The sequence below is a fragment of the Calonectris borealis genome, chromosome W, assembly GCF_964195595.1.
Source record: "Calonectris borealis chromosome W, bCalBor7.hap1.2, whole genome shotgun sequence".
In the NCBI taxonomy this organism is placed as follows: domain Eukaryota; kingdom Metazoa; phylum Chordata; class Aves; order Procellariiformes; family Procellariidae; genus Calonectris; species Calonectris borealis.
Genome location: NC_134351.1, coordinates 50299005 through 50314506, shown reverse-complemented (window position 1 = coordinate 50314506; position 15502 = coordinate 50299005).

Sequence of the window (15502 nt, the reverse complement as noted above, 5' to 3'; positions counted from 1 at the left end):
GACTCTCCCCTTTCCATCATTTGAGGTATTATAGGATTTTCTTACAAGAAAACAACTCTTTCCATCATTTCCACTGTCAAACAGAAAGGATGCTCCCATGAGAACTTCTTGCTGCATTCCTAGATAAGGGTAAGGCCACACAGGAGGCCTAATTGGCAGTACCGAGTGGGAGCTGCCTGCAGGCTCCTCTGTTACAATGAGCTGGTTAAGTTTATCCTACAGCCAAGGAATCTGTGCAACACAACACAGGCCTGGAGGTCAAGCTGTATGTGCAGTGCAGCAGGGCACAGCACAAGCCTGGGCCTACTCAGGTTAACTGTTATGTGGATGTCGTGGTTTAACCTGGCAGGCAGCCAAATACCACGCAGCCACTCACTCACTCCCCCCACCCCCAGCGGGACGGGGAGAGAATCGGAAGGGTAAGAGTGAGAAAAACTCATGGGTTGAGATAAAGACAGTTTAATAGAACAGGGAAAAAAAGGGAAAATAATAATGATAATGATAAAATATACAAAATGAGTGATGCACAATGCAATTGCTCACCACCCGCGCTGACCGATAACCAAGTAGCGATCGGTACTTCCTGAATCACGCCTACCCTTCATATACTGAGCATGACGTCACATGGTATGGAATACCCCATTAGCCAGCTGGGCTGGCTGTCCTGATTATGTTCCCTCCCATCTTGTGTACCTAGCTCAGTCAGTAGGCACGGGAGCTGTCCTTGCACTAGGAGGGCACTTAGCAACACCTGAAAACATCAGTGTGTTATCAACATTCTCCTCATACTAAATCCAAAACACAGCACTAGGAAGAAATTTAACCCTATCCCAGCTGAAACCAGGACAGTATCCACCCCTTATTCCATACCATTTACATCGTGCTTAGGTCTCACATCCTTTTTTAATACATTTCAATTAACCACCACTATCTTTCTTTATATATACACACATATATATATATGCACGCACAGATATCATTCCCTCGGTCTATGGACTATCCCTCTAAAATGTCCACTGAGTTCATTTAGTCCATGACTTCGGGCTCCATCTGTTATAACAGTCTTTCAGGGTCGAAGAGATGGTGTGCGGTGTTGGGCCGTTGCATCCTGAAGCCAGTTCTCATTTTGGTACTGCTGCGCTCGTCCAGTTCTATCATCGTTGCACTTCGCTCGGTTTCATCGGAGTTAGTTCATTCTTCACTAATCTGGGTGATTTTCACTGCTATACCACTGCTATATCATAGAAATAATGATATACAATATCATGTAACAGTTGACATCAAAATTCAGTTCATTGGCTATTTTCACCCAAAATCAAATCCCCTTGAGGTACACATCGGACTTCCCCATCCTTTCGCATCACCCACCAAGTGCACCCAGGTCCTTGAGCAAAAGCAATCCCACGGATGGGTTTTCCCTTGCCAGAGGCAGGAGTAACCCAGACTGTCTTCCCCAGCATATTTCCCATATGCACGACAGGGACTTTATCCCCATCTACAGTATGTAAGAGTCTTGATTGGGCAGGGCCAGCTCGATTGGCAGATCCCCTGGTATTGACTAACCAGGTGGCCTTTGCTAAATGTGTGTCCCAATGCTTGAATGTCCCACCACCCATTGCTCTCAGCGTAGTCTTTAGCAGTCCATTGTATCGTTCGATTTTCCCGGAGGCTGGTGCATGGTAGGGGATGTGATAGACCCACTCAATGCCATGCTCTTTGGCCCAGGCGCCTATGAGGGTGTTTCGGAAATGAGTCCCGTTGTCTGACTCAATTCTTTCTGGGGTGCCATGTCGCCATAGGACTTGCTTTTCAAGACCCAGGATGGTGTTCCGGGCAGTGGCATGAGGCACAGGGTATGTTTCCAGCCATCCGGTGTTTGCTTCCACCATGGTGAGCACATAGCGCTTACCGTGTCAGGTTTGTGGGAGTGTGATATAATCAATCTGCCAGGCCTCCCCATATTTATATTTCAACCATCGTTCTCCATACCAGAGAGGCTTTAACCGCTTGGCTTCCTTGATTGCAGCGCATGTTTCGCATTCGTGGATAACCTGTGCAATAGCGCCCATGGTCAAGTCCACGCCTCGATCACGAGCCCATCTATATGTTGCATCTCTTCCTTGATGGCCTGAGGCATCATGGGCCCACCGAGCTATAAATAATTCACCCTTATGTTGCCAGTCCAGATCCACCTGGGCCACTTCAATCTTAGCAGCCTGGTCCACCTGCTGGTTATTTTGATGTTACTCAGTGGCCCGACTCTTGGGCACATGAGCATCTACATGACGTACTTTTACAGTCAGGTTCTCTACTCGGGCAGCAATATCTTGCCACAATGCGGCAGCCCAGATGGGTTTGCCTCTGCGCTGCCAGTTGTTCTGCTTCCACTGCTGCAACCACCCCCACAGGGCATTTGCCACCATCCATGAGTCAGTATAGAGATAAAGTACTGGCCATTTTCCTGGTTCAGCAATGTCCAAGGCCAGCTGGATGGCTTTCACCTCTGCAAACTGACTCGATTCACCTTCTCCTTCAGCGGTTTCTGCAACTTGGCGTATAGGACTCCATACAGCAGCTTTCTATCTCCGATGCTTTCCCACAAGGCAACAGGACCCATCAGTGAACAGGGCATATTGCTTCTCGTTTTCTGGTAGTTTATTATACAGAGGGGCTTCTTCAGCACGTGTCACCTCCTCCTCTGTGGATATGCCAAAATCTTTGCCTTCTGGCCAGTTCGTGATCACCTCCAAGATTCCTGGGCGACTGGGGTTTCCTATTCGGGCCTGTTGTGTGATCAGTGCGACCCACTTACTCCACGTAGCATCGGTTGCATGATGTGTAGAGGGGACCCTCCCCTTGAACATCCAGCCCAGCACCGGCAGTCGGGGTGCCAGGAGGAGCTGGGCTTCAGTACCAACCACTTCCGAAGCAGCTCGAACCCCTTCATATGCTGCCAATATCTCCTTCTCAGTTGGAGTGTAGCGGGCCTCGGATCCTCTGTATCCCCGACTCCAGAACCCTAAGGGTCGACCTCGAGTCTCCCCTGGTGCTTTCTGCCAGAGGCTCCAGGTAGGGCCATTCTCCTCGGCTGCGGTGTAGAGCACATTCTTTACATCTTGTCCTGCCTGGACTGGCCCAAGGGCTACTGCATGAACTATCTCCTGTTTAATTTGTTCAAAGGCTTGTCGTTGCTCAGGGCCCCATTTGAAGTCGTTCTTCTTCCTGGTCACTTGATAGAGAGGGCTTACGATCTGACTGTAATCTGGAATATGCATTCTCCAAAAGCCCACAACGCCTAAGAAAGATTGTGTTTCCTTTTTGCTAGTTGGTGGGGACATGGCTGTTATTTTGTTGATCACATCTGTTGGGATCTGACGACATCCATCTTGCCATTTTATTCCTAAAAACTGGATATCCTGGGCAGGTCCCTTGACCTTACTTTGTTTTATGGCAAAACTGGCCTTCAGAAGGATTTGAATTATTTTCTTCCCTCTCTCAAAAACTTCTTCAGCTGTGTTGCCCCATACAATGATGTCATCAATGTACTGCAGGTGTTCTGGAGCCTCACCCTGTTCCAGTGCGGTGTGGATCAGTCCATGGCAAATGGTAGGGCTGTGTTTCCACCCCTGGGGCAGTCGGTTCCAGGTGTACTGGATGCCCCTCCAAGTGAAAGCAAACTGTGGCCTGCACTCTGCCGCCAAAGGGATGGAGAAGAAGGCATTAGCAATGTCATTTGTGGCGTACCACTTGGCTGCCTTCGACTCCAGTTCGTATTGCAGTTCTAGCATGTCCGGCATGGCAGCACTCAGTGCCGGCGTGACTTCGTTCAGGCCACGGTAGTCTACTGTTAGTCTCCACTCTCCGTTAGACTTTTGCACTGGCCATATGGGACTGTTAAAGGGTGAGCGAGTCTTGCTGATCACTCCTTGGCTCTCCAGTCGACGAATCAGCTCATGGATGGGGATCAGGGAGTCTCGGTTGGTGCGGTATTGCCGCCGGTGCACTGTTGTGGTAGCGATTGGTACTTGTTGTTCTTCAACCCTCAGCAACCCCACAAGAGAAGGGTCCTCTGAGAGACCGGGCAAGGTGGACAGCTGTTTAATTTCCTCTGTCTCCAAGGCAGCTATACCAAAAGCCCACCGGTACCCTTTTGGGTCCTTGAAATACCCTCTCCTGAGGTAGTCTATGCCAAGGATGCACGGAGCCTCTGGGTCAGTCACAATGGGGTGCTTTTGCCACTCATTCCCAGTCAGGCTCACTTCGGCCTCCAATACAGTTAACTCTTGGGATCCCCCTGTCACTCCAGAAATACAGATGGGTTCTGCCCCTTTATAGCTTGATGGCATCAGGGTACACTGTGCACCGGTGTCTACGAGAGCCTTATACTCCTGTGGGTCTGATGTGCCAGGCCATCGAATCCACACAGTCCAGTAAACCCGGTTGTCCCTTTCCTCCACCTGGCTGGAGGCAGGGCCCCTCTAGTTCTGGTCATAGTATCCATCTCTCACTTCTTGAAACGTGAGTCAAGAATTTCTTCATTGCAATTACAATCCAAAGTAAGATCAGCCCTTCTACTCTGTCTGGGGAACTGTTCACTGGAAACTGGACCGTCGTGAGACAGGTTTTTCCTTACAACTGGAGCAGCATTTTTCCTGGGAGAACCCCCTTGTGTGATTGTTTTTCCTTGCAACTCATGTACACCTGCTTCTAGGATGAAGGTAGGTTTTCCATCCCACTGCCTCATGTCCTCTCCGTGGTCACGCAGGTAAAACCACAGGGTGCCCCGGGGTGTGTACTTTCTATATCCTCTCTCTTGAGGAGAAAAACGCTGACTTCTAATGGCTGAGATACTGGTCCGTACAGGTGGAGAATAGGACATATCCTCTTTGAGTTGCTGGACCTCCCGGGACAGTTTCTCCACAGCCGAGACAAGGGAGGAGGAGATAGTTTCTTCAAAATCCCGAAGTCTGCTAACCACCTCATCCACCGTTGGTGCTTCTTCCTCTTTCCAGCACAGTACTGCCAACGAACTGGCATACGATGCTGGTGCGCTCCGTACCAACTTCCGCCACATGGGTCGGGTGCACTGGACGTCATCTGGAACTTTGGGTGTTCGGGCGTCGTCCAGGTCACTATAAACCACCTCCAGCACGCCTAGTTCTCTCAGGTACTGGATACCTCTCTCCATAGTGGTCCATTTGCCTAGGCGATATATAACATCTTCCTTGAAGGGATACCTTTCCTTTACACCTGACAGCAGTTGCCTCCAGAGGCTGAGGACCTGTGTCCCTTTTCCAATTGCTTTGTCAATACCCGCTTCCCTAGCAAGGGATCCCAGCTGTTTGGCCTCCTTCCCCTCTAATTCCAGGCTACTGGCCCCATTATCCCAGCATCGGAGCAGCCAGGTAACAATATGCTCGCCTGGACGACGGCCGAAATCTTTCCGCATATCTTGCAACTCATTCAGGGATAAGGATCGGGTGGTTTCTGTCTCGTTTATGAGTTCTTCCTCTTCCTCCTCCCCTCCTTGTGATGTCCCTGCTTTTCCATCATCCTTTTCTACACGACCTGACTTCCGCTTCAAAGATTTCTTCTTCTGTACAGGGGCGACGGATACCAGCGACGGTTGGTCCTCTGGTTCAGCTGTAGTACCCGTCGCGAGGGTTTGGGTAGCTGCAGTGCCTGTCGCGGGGGTTGGAGTATTTGTAGTGACTGTTGCCAGGGTTTGAGTGGCTGCAGTGCTTGTCGCACTGGTTGGAGTAACTGCAGTGACCGTTGGCGGAGTTTGAGTAGCTGCAGTGCCTGTTGCAGGGGTTGGAGTAACTGTAGTGACTGTTGCCGGGGTCTGAGTAGCCATAGTGGTTGTTGTGGGGGTTGAAGTAGCCACGGTGGTTGTCGTGCGGGTTGAAGTAGCTACAGTGCCTGTCGTGGGGGTTTGAGTAGTCACTGTATCTGTTGCTGGGGTTGATCTCTGGACAGTATTCCTGAATAGTTGTTTAACTCTAAACAAGGCCTGAACCACATTCAGGAGACATAGCAATATGAACATGCTTGTTTGAGCATCCCAAGGATATTCAAAATTCTCAGGGAATATTGTGGACGTCTTCATGAAGAGGATAGAAGAAAAAGGAGTTTCTGAAGATATGGAGGGGAAGGTGAACAAGTGGGAGAAAGTGTCCCATCCTGTCTCCCCACTAAATTCATCCTCTGAGGTGAAGACGTAAGAAGTGTAATTATTAATAGTTTCCAAAAGATAGCTCCCAAAGAACCGGAATGATGGCAGTGCTGAGTACAGTCTCCTGACCAATAATTTTATCATAACATAAAGCCAGGTCACACAGTATAGCAAAGCAATGACCTTAATCCATTTCCCAGAGATGACCAACCCCACATAAATACTGATAATCAGCAGTATAGACAGCCAGTAAGGTGCTACACACCACAACTGCAAGAACAGATCCAAAAACTCTGAGAGCAAATAAATCAACATTGTGAACATCGAGTACTAAACTGATATAATGAATGCTTATAACAAATTTGTTTTAACCCGTTCGGGTCAGATGTGTCGTTATCTCAACCCTTCGTGCCCCACGCTGGGCGCCAAAAAAAGGACTGTCGTGGTTTAACCTGGCAGGCAGCCAAATACCACGCAGCCACTCACTCACTCCCCCCACCCCCAGCGGGACGGGGAGAGAATCGGAAGGGTAAGAGTGAGAAAAACTCATGGGTTGAGATAAAGAGAGTTTAATAGAACAGGGAAAAAAAGGGAAAATAATAATGATAATGATAAAATATACAAAATGAGTGATGCACAATGCAATTGCTCGCCACCCGCGCTGACCAATAACCAAGTAGCGATCGGTACTTCCTGGATCACGCCTACCCTTCATATACTGAGCATGACGTCACATGGTACGGAATACCCCATTAGCCAGCTGGGCTGGCTGTCCTGATTATGTTCCCTCCCATCTTGTGTACCTAGCTCAGTCAGTAGGCACGGGAGCTGTCCTTGGACTAGGAGGGCACTTAGCAACAACTGAAAACATCAGTGTGTTATCAACATTCTCCTCATACTAAATCCAAAACACAGCACTAGGAAGAAATTTAACCCTATCCCAGCCGAAACCAGGACAGTGGATCACTAATTCCTTGATGTACAATGGCCTTCTGGTTAGGATGACTACATTCCACCCCTTGATACACATACAGTTTACCTTTCTTAAAGATATCATAAATTACAGTTTATATTAACAAGCTGTTCAGCTAACAGAAAGTTTCTTATATACAAATAATAATAGTACAAGAATAATGACAAGTAAAACAAATACTGGTTGTGAGAATAAGCGTAGAACAGCAATGATATTAGGGCTAGGACCACTGAAGATGTCCTGCCATTGGACTCCACCCCTCATCCCATGTCCCGTAAAACAATGGTGGTACAAATTTCACCAAACAGTCCAGTTGCTCATGTGATGTAATAGACAGGAAGGAGCTTCAGTGCAGGTTGTCTGACACTTTGTTGATACATAGCATGCGGCAAGTGAAAGCAGTAGTGTGAGGCTCTACGTAGCGGTTCTGCATGAGATAAAACAAAGGCATTATTTTATGTGCCCCTGTACACGGCACTGGTGAGGCCGCACCTCAAATACTGTGTTCAGTTTTGGGCCCCTCACTACAAGAAGGACATTGAGGTGCTGGAGCGTGTCCAGAGAAGGGCAACGAAGCTGGTGAAGGGCCTGGAGCACAAGTCTGATGAGGAGCGGCTGAGGGAACTGGGGTTGTTTAGTCTGGAGAAGAGGCGGCTGAGGGGAGACCTCATCGCCCTCTACAACTACCTGAAAGGAGGTTGTAGCGAGGTGGGGGTTGGTCTCTTCTGCCAAGTAACTAGCGATAGGACGAGAGGAAATGGCCTCAAGTTGCGCCAAGGGAGGTTTAGATTGGACATTAGGAGAAATTTCTTTACTGAAAGAGCGATCAGGCCTTGGAACAGGCTGCCCAGAGAAGTGGTTGAGTCACCATCCCTGGAAGTATTTAAAAGACGTGTAGATGAGGCCCTTAGGGACATGGTGTAGTGGGCATGGTGGTGTTGGGTTGACGGTTGGACTCGATGATCTTAGAGGTCTTTTCCAACCTTAATGATTCTATGATTCTATGATTCTTTGATTCTATGTACAGCATATGGTGTTTTGTATGTTTTCCAGTAAGCCACCGAGGCAAGATCAGGGTAATTTCTTGGTCCCAGCATACTCTCCCTTTCTTCACTGAAGGGGGGGAGCAGACGGTGTAAGTGATTTATCCGTCATCCTAATTTCCCCTTTGCGATCTCTTTTTCCCTTTTAATTGCTTATGTTTTCCCCACAAATAGGGGGTAGTTTTCCCATCAATTTTGTCTTTTGGGACTCTGGACCAGAGTAAAGCTACAAGCATCTCCTTTCAGGTAATTTTTTTCTTTTCCGATTTACCAACAAAGCGTAATCTCCTCTCTTCCCTTTCGGCTTGGTATTCTCCTAACTGCCCCAGCGCAAGAATTACATCACCAACTGCTTTCCCATGGGCAGTTCTCAGGAGTGATGTGATGACCCCTTTAAGATGAAAAAGCACCCCGGCTAACAGTCTAGATTGCATTCCTGAGGTCAATACCTCTAATTCGGGGCTAAGGAAGGCAGGGTTGTAAACACCCTATAGAATAGCCAGTTCTCTCAAATACTGCCTCCCCCCATCTATATACCTCCATGTCATCATTCTATCATTCCAACTGAATGGGGAGGGGTCCTGTAGCTTTACGGCCCCCTGCAACCATTCCCAAAGAGAATAAATAACATTTCCATTTGCCTGAGCCCCTTTAAGCATTGTAAGAATAATAGAATAATGACAAGTAAAACAAATACTGCTTCCTGTTTGCATTTACTAGCCACATAGCTTCCTGGAGGTGAGATTTCCACCCCTTGAAATTCCCTTTCCTTAGTGCTTTTAGCATCGTTTTAAGTAAACCATTAATAGGGGAGGAGAAACCTCTTACACTGCTCCTCTTTCCTTCTCAGTAGATCTGTCCCAAATGCAGTGTGTTGTCCTTCAAAACAGGACACGTATAATCTTTTGGCTGGAATCACCTGTTGCTGGGGTTGGAGTACCCACAGTATCTGTCGCTGGGGTTTGAGTAGCCACAGTGCCTGTCACAGGGGTTGGAGTAGCTACAGTGCCTGTCGTGGGGGTTTGTGTAGCTGAAGTGCCTGTCGCAGGGGTTGGAGTACCCGCAGTGTCTTTCGCCGAGGTTTGCTTAGCCACAGTGCTAGTCGTGGGGGTTGAAGTAGCCACAGTGCCTGTCGTGGGGGTTTGAGTAGCCACCGTGTCTGTTGCCGGGGTTGATCTCTGGACAGTATTCCTAAATAGTTGTTTAACCTTAAACAAGACCTGAACCACATTCAGGAGACATAGCAATATGAACATGCTTGTTTGAACATCCCAAGGATATTCAAAATTCTCAGGGAATATTGTGGACGCCTTCATGAAGAGGATAGAAGAAAAAGGAGTTTCTGAAGATATGGAAGGGAAGATGAACAAGTGGGAGAAAGTGTCCCATCCTGTCTCCCCCCTGAATTCATACTCCGAAGAGAAAAAAGTGTAATTACTAATAGTTTCTAAGAGGTGGTTCCCGAGGTACGGAGATGACAGCAGTGCCGAGTACAGATATCAGGTTAGACTTACGAGCAATGTTTTTATCACATCATAAACCAGCACCAAAATGATAACCTTGGCCCAGTTACGAACAATGATAAACAGCACAACAGGGAACATCTACATCACGCAAGGTATTACATGACCCAGCAATGAAAGCCAGCCCCACAACTTTCAGAGCCAATAAATCAGCATTGTGACCAGCGACTATTAAACCAATATAATGAATACTTATAATTTTGCCTTAACACGCTTTGGTCAGATCTGTCGTTATCTCAACCTTCATGCCCCACGTTGGGCGCCAAAAAAGACTGTTGTGGTTTAACCCGGCAGGCAGCCAAATACCACGCAGCCACTCAATTACTCCCCCACCCCCACAGTGGGACGGGGAGAGAATCGGAAGGGTAAGAGTGAGAAAACTCATGGGTTGAGATAAAGACAGTTTAATAGAACAGAAAAGGAAGGGATAATAATAATAATGATGATGATGATGATGATGATGATAAAATATACAATGCAATTGCTAACCACCTGTGCTGACAAATAACCAATTACTGATCGCTACTTCCTGGAACATGCCTACCATTCATATACTGAGCATGACGTCACATGGTATGGAATACCCCATTGGCCAGCTGGGCCAGCTGTCCCGGCTATGCTCCCTCCCAGCTCTTCCAGAGCATGGAAGCTGAATGTCCTTGACTAGCAGGGTACTTAGCAACAACTGAAAACATCAGTGTGTTATCAACATTCTTCTCATACTAAATCCAAAACACAGCACTAGGAAGAAATTTAACTCTATCCCAGCCGAAACCAGGACACCTGGTCGCTCAAAGGACCCTTCTGTTGTGGGATTGCTGAGGGTTAAGGAACAACAGGTGCCAATCGCTACCACAACGGCACACTGGCGGCAATATCGCACCAACCGAGATTCCCTGATTCCCATCCATAAGCTGATTCATCGACTGGAGAGCCAAGGAGTGATCAGCAAGACTCACTCACCCTTTAACAGTCCCATATGGCCAGTGCAAAAGTCTGAAGGAGGGTGGAGACTAACAGTAGACTATCGTGGCCTGAACGAAGTCACGCCGGCACTGAGTGCTGCCGTGCCGGACATGCTAGAACTGCAATACGAACTGGAGTCGAAGGCAGCCAAGTGGTACGCCACAAATGATATCGCTAATGCGTTCTTCTCAATCCCTTTGGCGGCAGAGTGCAGGCCACAGTTTGCTTTCACTTGGAGCGGCGTCCAGTACACCTGGAACCGACTGCCCCAGGGGTGGAAACACAGCCCTACCATTTGCCATGGACTGATCCACACCGCACTGGAACAGGGTGAGGCTCCAGAACACCTGCAATACATTGATGACATCATTGTATGGGGCAATACAGCAGAAGTTTTTGAGAAAGGGAAGAGAGTAGTCCGAACCCTTCTGAAGGCCAGCTTTGCCATAAAACAAAGTAAGGTCAAGGGACCTGCCCAGGATATCCAGTTTTTAGGAATAAAATGGCAAGATGGACGTCGTCAGATCCCAATGGATGTGATCAACAAAATAACAGCCATGTCCCCACCAACTAGCAAAAAGGAAACACAATCTTTCTTAGGTGTTGTGGGCTTTTGGAGAATGCATATTCCAGATTACAGTCAGATTGTAAGCCCCCTCTATCAAGTGACTCGGAAGAAGAACAATTTCAAATGGGGCCCTGAGCAACAACAAGCCTTTGAACAAATTAAATGGGAGATAGTTCAGGCAGTAGCCCTTGGGCCAGTCCAGGCAGGACAAGATGTAAAGAATATGCTCTACACCGCAGCCGGGGACAATGACCCTACCTGGAGCCTCTGGCAGAAAGCACCAGGGGAGACTCGAGGTCGACCCTTAGGGTTCTGGAGTCGGGGATACAGAGGATCCGAGGCCCGCTACACTCCAACTGAGAAGGAGATATTGGCAGCATATGAAGGGGTTCGAGCTGCTTCGGAAGTGGTTGGTACTGAAGCCCAGCTCCTCCTGGCACCCCGACTGCCGGTGCTGGGCTGGATGTTCAAAGGGAGCGTCCCCTCTACACATCATGCAACCGATGCTATGTGGAGTAAGTGGGTCGCACTGATCACACAGCGGGCCCGAATAGGAAACCCCAGTCGCCCAGGAATCTTGGAAGTGATCACGGACTGGCCAGAAGGCAAAGATTTCGGAATATCCCCAGAGGAGGAAATGACGTGTGCTGAAGAGGCCCCACTGTATAATAAACTACCAGAAAATGAGAAGCAATATTTCCTGTTCACTGATGGGTCCTGTCGCCTTGTGGGAAAGCATCAGAGGTGGAAAGCTGCTGTATGGAGTCCTATAAGACAAGTTGCAGAAACTGCTGAAGGAGAAGGGGAATCGAGCCAGTTTGCAGAGGTGAAAGCCATCCAGCTGGCTTTAGATATTGCTGAACGAGAAAAATGGCCAGTACTTTATCTTTATACTGACTCATGGATGGTGGCAAATGCCCTGTGGGGGTGGTTGCAGCAGTGGAAGCAGAACAACTGGCAGTGCAGAGGTAAACCCATCTGGGCTGCCGCACTGTGGCAAGATATTTCTGCCTGGGTAGAGAACCTGGTTGTAAAAGTACGTCACGTAGATGCTCACGTACCCAAGAGTCGGGCCCCTGAAGAACACCAAAACAACCAGCAGGTGGACCAGGCTGCTAAGATTGAAGTGGCTCAGGTGGATCTGGACTGGCAACATAAGGGTGAATTATTTATATCTCGGTGGGCCCATGATGCCTCAGGCAACATATATAGAGATGCAACATATAGAAGGGCTTGTGATCGACTGCTAAAGACTACACTGAGAGCAATGGGTGGTGGGACATTCAGGCATTGGGATAGACATTTAGCAAAAGCCACCTGGTTAGTCAATACCAAGGGAGCTTTTAATCAAGCTGGCCCTGCCCAATCAAAACTCTTACGTACTGTAGATGGGGATAAAGTCCTTGTCGTGCACATAAGAAATATTCTGGAGAAGACAGTCCGGGTTACTCCTGCCTCAGACAAGGGAAAACCCATTTGTGGGATTGCTTTTGCTCAAGGACCTGGATGCACTTGGTGGATGATGCAGAAGGATGGGGAAGTCCGATGTGTACCTCAAGGGGATCTGATTTTGGGTGAAAATAGCCAATGAACTGAATTGCATGATGTTAATTGCTCTATAATACTGTATGTCATCACTTCTGTGGTTGCTATATGTCATAACAACGGTATTGCAGTAAGAATCACCCAGATGAATGAAGAATGAAAACCGAGCAAAGTGCAACAATGATAGAACTGGACAAGTGCAGCAATGATGTAACCAGAATTGGCTTCAGGATACAAAAATCCAACACCGCACACCATCTCTCCTGCCCTGAAAGACTGTTATGACAGATGGAGCCCAAAGTCATGGACTAAATGAACTCAGTGGACATCTTAGAGGGATGGCCCATAGAATGAGGGAATGATATCTGTGTGTATATATCAAAAGGCAAGTAAAGTGGTGGTAATTAATTGGAATGTATTGGAAAATGTGAGTCCCAGGCATGATGTAGATGGTATAGAATAAGGGCTGGATACTGTCCTGGTTTTGGCTGGGATAGAGTTAAATTTCTTCCTAGTGCTGTGTTTTTGATTTAGTATGAGAAGAATGTTGATAACACACTGATGTTTTCAGTTGTTGCTAATTACCTTGTCAAGGACAACTACCCTCTGCTACCAAGCTAGACTGGGAGGAGGGAACACAGCCAGGACAGCTGGCCCAGCTGGCCAACAGGGTATTCCATACCATGTGACGTCATGCTCAGTATATGAATGGTAGGCGTGATCCAGGAAGTACCAATCGCTACTTGGTTATTGGTCAGCGCGGGTGGTGAGCAATTGCATTGTGCATCACTCATTTTCTATATTCTACCATCATTATTATTATTATTATCCCTTCCTTTTCTGTTCTATTAAACTGTCTTTATGTCAGTCAATGAATTTTACTTTTTTTTATGTTTGTCTCCCCCATCCCACTGGGGGCGGGGGGGAGTGATTGAGCCGCTGTGTGTTGTTTGGCTGCCTGCTGGGTTAAACCACAACAAAAACTGAGGCAGAAATTTGCTGAGTATCTCAGCCTTCTCCATGTCAGTTGTCACCAGCTCTCCTGCCTTGTTTATCAGGGAGGGGGTACATTTTCTTTAATCTTCCTTTTCTGACCAATTTACCTGTAGAAGCCCTTCTTACTGTTCGCAACCCTTGCCAAATTCAGCTCCAACTGTGCCTCAGCTTTCCTGATCCCATCCTGTCATGGTATAATCCCAGCCAGCAACTAAGCACCACACAGCCGCTCGCTCACTCCCCCCACAGTGGGATGGGGGAGAGAATCAGAAGGGTAAAAGTGAGAAAACTCGTGGGTTGAGATAAAGACAGTTTAATAGGGAAAGCAAAAGCTGCGCACACAAGCAAAGCAAAACAAGGAATTCCTTCACTACTTCCCATTGGCAGGCAGGTGTTCAGCCATCTCCAGGAAAGCAGGGCTCCATCATGTGTAACAGTTACTTGGGAAGACAAATGCCATCACTCTGAATGTCCCCCCCTTCCTTCTTCTTCCCCCAGCTTTATATGCTGAGCATGACGTCATATGGTATGGAATATCCCATTGGCCAGTTGGGTTAGCTGTCCTGGCTATGCTTCCTCCACTGGCAGAGCATGGGAAGCTGAAAAGTCCTTGACACTGTGTAAACACTACTTAGCAACAACTAAAACATCAGTGCGTTATCAACTTTCTTCACATACTAAATCCAAAACACAGCACTAGGAAGAAAATTAACTCTATCCCAGCCAAAACCAGGACACATCTCTACACGTCCAGGCAGCGTCTCTTTATTCTTTCCAGGATAGAATCATAGAATCATTAAGGTTGGAAAAGACCTCTAAGATCATCGAGTCCAACCATCAACCCAACACCACCATGCCCACTACACCATGTCCCTAAGCGCCTCATCTACACGTCTTTTAAATACTTCCAGGGATGGTGACTCTACCACTTCCCTGGGCAGCCTGTTCCAAGGCCTGACCACTCTTTCAGTACAGAAATTTCTCCTAATGTCCAATCTAAACCTCCCTTGGCGCAACTTGAGGCCATTTCCTCTTGTCCTATCGCTAGTTACTTGGGAGAAGAGACCGACACCCACCTCACTACTACCTCCTTTCAGGTAGTTGTAGAGCAGGATGAGGTCTCCCCTCAGCCTCCTCTTCTCCAGACTAAACAACCCCAGTTCCCTGTCGTGGTTTAACCTGGCAGGCAGCCAAATACCACGCAGCCGCTCACTCACTCCCCCCACCCCCAGCGGGACGGGGAGAGAATCAGAAGGGTAAGAGTGAGAAAAACTCGTGGGTTGAGATAAAGACAGTTAAATAGAACAGGGAAAAAAAAGGGAAAATAATAATGATAATGATAAAATACACAAAATGAGTGATGCACAATGCAATTGCTCACCACCCGCGCTGACTGATAACCAAGTACCGATCGGTACTTCCTGGATCACGCCTACCCTTCATATACTGAGCATGACGTCACATGGTATGGAATACCCCATTAGCCAGCTGGGCTGGCTGTCCTGATTATGTTCCCTCCCATCTTGTGTACCTAGCTCAGTCAGTAGGCACGGGAGCTGTCCTTGGACTAGGAGGGCACTTAGCAACAACTGAAAACATCAGTGTGTTATCAACATTCTCCTCGTACTAAATCCAAAACACAGCACTAGGAAGAAATTTAACCCTATCCCAGCTGAAACCAGGACATTCCCTCAGCCGCTCCTCATCAGACTT